General features: G+C 47.3%; 1 long non-coding RNA gene across 1 annotated transcript in view; it reads left to right on the top strand.

Annotated features, from left to right (window-relative positions):
- LOC135827562 (uncharacterized) overlaps nt 1–235 on the top strand; it is a 60,452-nt gene extending 60,217 nt beyond the window's left edge. The window contains exon 5 of the long non-coding RNA XR_010555499.1: nt 1–235. This exon is cut by the window's left edge and continues 777 nt beyond it. This is a non-coding gene — a long non-coding RNA (uncharacterized LOC135827562).
- Nucleotides 236–6,420: the final 6,185 nt, after the last annotated feature.

The following is a 6,420-nucleotide window of genomic DNA, read 5'->3' on the forward strand; positions in this document are numbered from 1 at the left end:
CAACTGGTGTAGAATGCGTTCCAGTATGATTGATATGCCCGTGACAGGACTATCACATGCCGACACGACGGATCGTAGGGGTAGGTTCTGCTTATGATCCTTTGGGAGACCATAGAACTCGAGGAATCTTGTATTATTGGGGAGAATCGACTTCAGCAGCTTGGAATCCATGTTGTTGCATTTGTCCCCAAGGACAGCTTTCACCCGAGACTCGAACTCGGTTATTGTTATGTCAACCTTTTCGTAGATAAATATGGTGGTAAAGACACACCTGGCAATATGGCGGTAAACACACGCCTGCCCACACACGCTCTCTAGGCTGCAAAGAACTGATGGTGGTGGTGGTGAGAAGGAGAGCTCTGTGCCAGAACTTTGCAACCTAGAGAGTGTGTGTGGGCAGTCGTGTGTTTACTGCCATATTGCCAGGTGTGTCTTTACCACCATATTTATCAACCATAAGTACAGCTGCAGTGGTGTCTTCAATTTCAACCTTTTCGTACATAGCGCTATCCGATAGCAATGCGTCTGCCTTCTCCAGGTAGAGTTTTTGTTTCAGTGCGACCAACTTCTTACTTTTGTCTGACGGTTTGATGACTGTACTTGTGTCCTTGCAGAGTCTGGTCAGCTCATCTCGTTCCTCCTTGGTCATATTAGACGTCGGTGGCTTGTGTTTGGTGTAGGCAGCGAGAACATCGTCCTTGAAATTCGCAAGCTTCCTTTCTTCATCGTCACACATTTTCGGCGGTTGTTTAAACCCACGCTGCTTGAGCTTCCAGAGTTTTCTGTCGCCCACCGTGTCAGAAACAGTCTCGTTTTCTGGAAACTCCACCTGTTGAGGCTGGGCCTGCTGCCAGCGCAACGTGTAGGCCATCCGCTCGACAGACATAATCACCTTCGAACGCTCACGATCCGTAAACGTGCCTGTCAAAGGAACAAAGCTCCAAAATCCGCCTGGTGCGTTCCGGCACACAATCATCCACAACCAATGCCAGGTGGGCACTGGATCCATCACATGTCGCCGCACTACTGGTCCGAGCGCCAAGCTGGGATTGTGATGCGGCTTGCGTAATTTCATGCTCTGGCTGGCCAGCTTCTGCACGAAGCGTGCCAAGCTTCCGGGCTAGCCTTGCATTCACATCGATGCACTCCTCTGTGGCTACGCAACGCTTTTCGGTATGGATCCTTATGAAGTCCTCCCGAGAGAATGACCAGAGCTCGTCCTGAAAGTGCGTGCTCTGTCTGAAGCGAAAGTCCTTCTCTGCACACTTGTGTTCTATGGCGTCGCGCAGAAGGCGAAGGCAGTACTGGTGTCTTCTTCTTTGGCAGACTTGCTTGTGCCTGGAATACCTTGGCTGTTGGGTGCACTGGGTTATAAATCGCGGAATCAAATCCCTTCCGGCATTGTAGCAGAAATGATAACTGACACTCGCTTCTTTGCAACTTCCATGCCCATTGCACATAGCGCCACAGTGCCTCCCTCCGGAAAGAGGAGAACCACGAACGAAGTAGCGGTGAGGCATCCTGCAGCTTCAATATGAAGTGGAAGTCTGCCCAGGAGCAGTTATATACACTAATTTGGTGTTCTTAGGTGTTGATAATATTTCTATGACTACACATGTTACCTCAGTACTAGGAATTATGACCCGGGAAAACACTGACATGGTCACATTCGTCTATTTCTTGCGAGAAACCTGTTCAGACATTTCCCAAGTTATCTGGTGACATCTGCGCTGTGCTAACTTATAACCTATCCCCAGCATATGAGTCAGAGAAAACTTGGGATCTTTCATTAGTTTTAGACATGTCATATTCCTAGCACTGAGGTAACATGTGTAGTTATAGAAATATTATGAACACATAAGAACACCAAATTAGTGTATATAACTGCTCCTGGCCAGACTTCCACTTCATATTGCATCCTGATGATGGCAATTTGCTGAAACATTGAAAATGATTCTTTGAATTGAAATGTGTTGTGAATTTGCAGTGCCAAGGGAATGAGCATGTGTGCTCACCAATTCTCTTCGAGTTATGAAGCTGCAGGATGCGTCACCGTTACTTCGTTCAACGGCCTAGACAACACTATTGAGTTCCTTGCGTCACCTAAAAAGTACTTATAAGTCCAATGTCTCAATGAGATTTGGTGTATTTGTTTCATGTGAAATTGCACTGAACACCATTGTGGTTCTGTAAAGCAACCGGCTACTAGATTGGAGATCTTTGGTATGTTAAAAACTGCAAAATGTTACACTTTCCAGTGGTGGGTAAGATAGTTGGACAGCACAATCAGTCATGTCTTTGTGCGTAACCCGTACAGTAATGGTGGTTTGTGTAAATCTGCACGAAGAAGTCCCAGCCAAACTTGGTTGGTTCACTTTTAAGTGGCGTACTTTCGTGTCTTGAACAAAAACAATCTACCAACCCACATGGGGAGAAAACTGGTTAATGGCATCGATGCGCCGTTTTTTTTTTGTTCATTGAAAGCATACGTTCTGAGATTATGAATTGGCTCTCAGTGGCAGCAGAGGGTTGGGCGTATTTTCGAGGTTATTTGTAAATTCTTACCCTATACCTCACACCCTCAAACTTATCCCAGACAATAACGACCTTTTTGGGAGACAGTATGCTGCTTTGAGTAACTTGTATTGTAATGCAAATGTTCAACAAGCTTGAAAGCAACACCACACTGCTGCCTGTAACCAGCTCGGGAATCCCCACAATACACTTACAATAGTTGTGAAGTGAAATACCAAGCTATGGACAGCAGCTGGTTAATGAGGAACCATAGCTGACTTGTAATGAGCAGGAACAAGTGAGGCCAATGCCGGTTAAGAAGGAGCAGAGCTAAATGCTCCAATCTACCGTATGGAAGGTGATGTGATGTGAGAAATGAGGGGTGAACACGTAGCATGAGCTAGAAGCAAACAGTTATGTTGACGTTGCATGAATGGCATACGGTAAAAAAGAAAGTGAAAGTAAGTAGTCAGTCACATGCAAGAACAATGTCTTTATGGTTGGTGTTGTTGTGAACTACCCCGTCTACACTGGCCAACATGCAACACTCACAGCCCACTCGACATTGGACTAGTCACTTGCTTTTGCACAAGAAGAACTAAAATTAAAAGAGCTAGAGAAGAAGGATAAAGGCTTGCGCACCAAGATGACACGTACAAAATGGCGACCTACGTCATCGTGTGCACGCACAAGAGTACCGGAAAATGGAATACTGTCACGAACACAGTGCGAATTAATAATACAAAGCTCAAGAAGAATTGACACGTAGTGATCAACCGCAAATATGTGTGTTATCAAGAAAGGAATAGAGAGAGGGAAAGAGAGAGAGAGAGAGAGAGAGAGTGCGAGAGAGAGAGAGAGAGAGAGAGAGAGAGAGAGAGAGAGAGAGAGAGAGAGATGAGATGGCATTGACAGTTACTTGGCCAACCTATTACACCTCTCCCTCTAGACGCCACTAATCAGGAACAATATCGCACTGGGCATCGACGGATAGCTGGGGCATGGAGATTATGGGGTGGGACCAAGTCAATGTCTCCGCCATCAAATTCCAGGGTGACGGCTTCACTATCACTAGCGTCACTATCACTGTCACTCTTGGCAGGGTTCGACTAAGCGCTGTGGACATCAGTAGTAATGTAAGGCAATTCAAGGCACCCCTCCCTTTACATCCTCAGTGTTCGGTAATACAGGAGCTCAGTCTAGCTTCAGCAGTCAATGTTGACCACTGTCTTTGCGTCATTGACATGGCTGATCGCAACGGTTGATGGTGACACACTCTTCTTCACTTTCCAGCCAGGCTCAAATGGCGGGAGCAGCTTCTGGTGACGCCCGGGGCGTAGGAACAGTACTGCATCACCGAGAATGTAGGCTGACTGTTTGCTGCTGCGTGGTTGTGGAGAGCTCGATGCAGACAACTCTCTCTCCACAACATCGCGCACATGGGCAGCCGATCCATGCAGCTTGTTAACCCACTCGCTCACCACAGGGGCGGACAGGCACGCTCCCAGAACTAATGAACGGGGCTTCCAGGCTCACATCGCGCGCAATTATGGATATGCATGATGTATATTGGTCATGCAGTTATCACCGTTGTTTTTAGCTATTCTACTTTGACCCGGTTTTATCACCTCATCGCTGTACATAATTCATTGTATTTGCTCTTGTTTGCTCTTGCTTGTATATCACCTGAGGAAAAGGTACAGAAGTTTACTCGCATAACCATTAGATTATTATGAATGTTATTGAAGCGCCTAAGTTTTGTCCTATCAACATAATGAGCAGTTGTCCTTTGCTTCATCAGCCTGGAAAACATTTAATGCGTTACTTGCGTCACATCAGACGTGCTCGTAAGTCCAATGTTTTGAAGAGATCTGGTATATGGTTCCACGTTGGCACTTCGAGAATCGCAGCATCTCGGCTTCATCTGGAAAACCTCTTGAGTGGTGGACTCCAGGTGCCATTGTGTGATCTACAAGAATCCCCCGGTCGTCGAGAATGGCATGGCCGTGTGAATGCGCCCTGCACAAACCACTCTGGTTCAACTCATCCAATGGGGTGGCCATCGCCTAATCGGTGAGGGAACCTACTTTGGCCACCTGTACAATATGCATTGTCCAGATGTACATCACCTTCTACAGAGGATGTTGCCACCCCAGCAGCCCCAACACCAGCTGGCGAGTGGATGCAGTTTTTGGCGTTCCGGAATCATTCAATCCTGTGTGTATGTATACCTGTTAGATGTGTCTCGAGTATGTTCTATACAGCCGAGTGGCAGCCTTCCCAGGACCATGCCTTTTTTGATTAGGCTGTTGCTTTCCTCTGGTGTCAAACCAGATGAAATAAACACAAATTGACCTGGGCCCAAGGCACCTCATCGCTCACCTGACATTGACAAAGATGGATTCACCATGGCATCAGGGAAGAATACATTCCCAGCAACTCCCCGGGCTGCCAACCTCGCCAACGTGTTCTCTACTGCAGCTGAACGTGACGAAGTTTCAGGTGCTGAAGATACGGATAACAGTGGCGCACAGGTCACAATCAACGGAATAACATTTGAGTGCTAACTTGACAACAGCACCATCTTCCGACAACCTCTGCTCCTCATACCCTAGTTCCTCTAAATCCGAACGCTAAAGCATTCCAACCCACTGTTACAAGAACAGTGCTTGCAACATCGGAGCAAAATATGACCAATGCATTCCTCAACATTAATTTTGTAGTCTCTGCTACAAAATGCATGAACTGTCGGACCTGGTGCATTCGATGGACTGGGACATTGTCGGTGTGGCCGAGACTTGGTTCACCAACACAGTAGCTAACAATGAGATCGATATATCTGGATAAAGCATTGCCATGCTGGATTGAGCCGGCCATCCCGGTGGAGGTGTGTGCCTGTATTACAGGGCTACTCTTCCTGTCACCATACAGCCAGATCTGAAGATCTGAAGGTGGACGGTACTGAAGGCGTGGGGATCAGTCTGCCCCACTCCAGACAGAGGCACCTTTTTGCGTGTATTCCCCCCCCCCCCCTGCGGAATCAATTCATTACCAGGACAGATTTGAGCAGGCTCTTCACCGGGGTTCAGTAGTATCACCATCTGTCAACCAGTTCGGTGACTTCAACATTAATGTTAGCTCAGCTGCAACACCCCAGCTCCACCATTTCAATGTTGGAATTCACTCTCTCGGTTGGATAAATCTAGACTCTTTCCCAACCCGAATACTAGTAACCTCAAGATGTCCAGCCAGCACGACACTGGACCTGATCCTCACCAGTAGCCCTGCTACAGTCTCCTGCAATGTCATAACCTGTACTCTGAGTGATCACTCGGCCGTACATGCTAGACTGGACCTCGCGCTACTGTATGCTAAGCATCAACACTCCTCTCATCGCCAGGGAGCAAGGTTAATGGGGTACTAGCTGTGCTAGTACTTGTTAGCAACAATTCGAACTAGCGCACACACTGCACTGCATTGCTCTGTACTGCATTCAGGACTGACGTCATGCGCTTTGTTTTGCTGCGTAATCACAAATGGCACCAGCCAATTTTGCTCAAAAGAAAAACAAATCTTGCTTGCCCTGTTGTGCTCTTCCAGACAACGGATCGTTCTTCAGCAGTGTTTCTTTTTGGTGCTCTTCCAGACAACGGATCGTGCTTCAGCAGTGTATATTTTCCGTTCGTAGCTTTGCTGCCAGCCTGAGTGTCACCTCGACATTCTATTTGTTCAGTATGTCTGCCCTAACTGTCGACACTGTCAAGGCAATGCATTGCCAAGCCCTCCGCGGCCAGCTTTCTCAGCGCAGCTTGAATCCGATAAGGAAACTGAGTAAAAGTATTTTACAGGACCGTTTGCTGCCACAACCAGCCCTTGGTAGTGAGGTATGCTTTGGCCAGGAGAACC

This window comes from Sycon ciliatum, chromosome 11 (genome assembly GCF_964019385.1).
Source record: "Sycon ciliatum chromosome 11, ocSycCili1.1, whole genome shotgun sequence".
Classification (NCBI taxonomy): domain Eukaryota; kingdom Metazoa; phylum Porifera; class Calcarea; order Leucosolenida; family Sycettidae; genus Sycon; species Sycon ciliatum.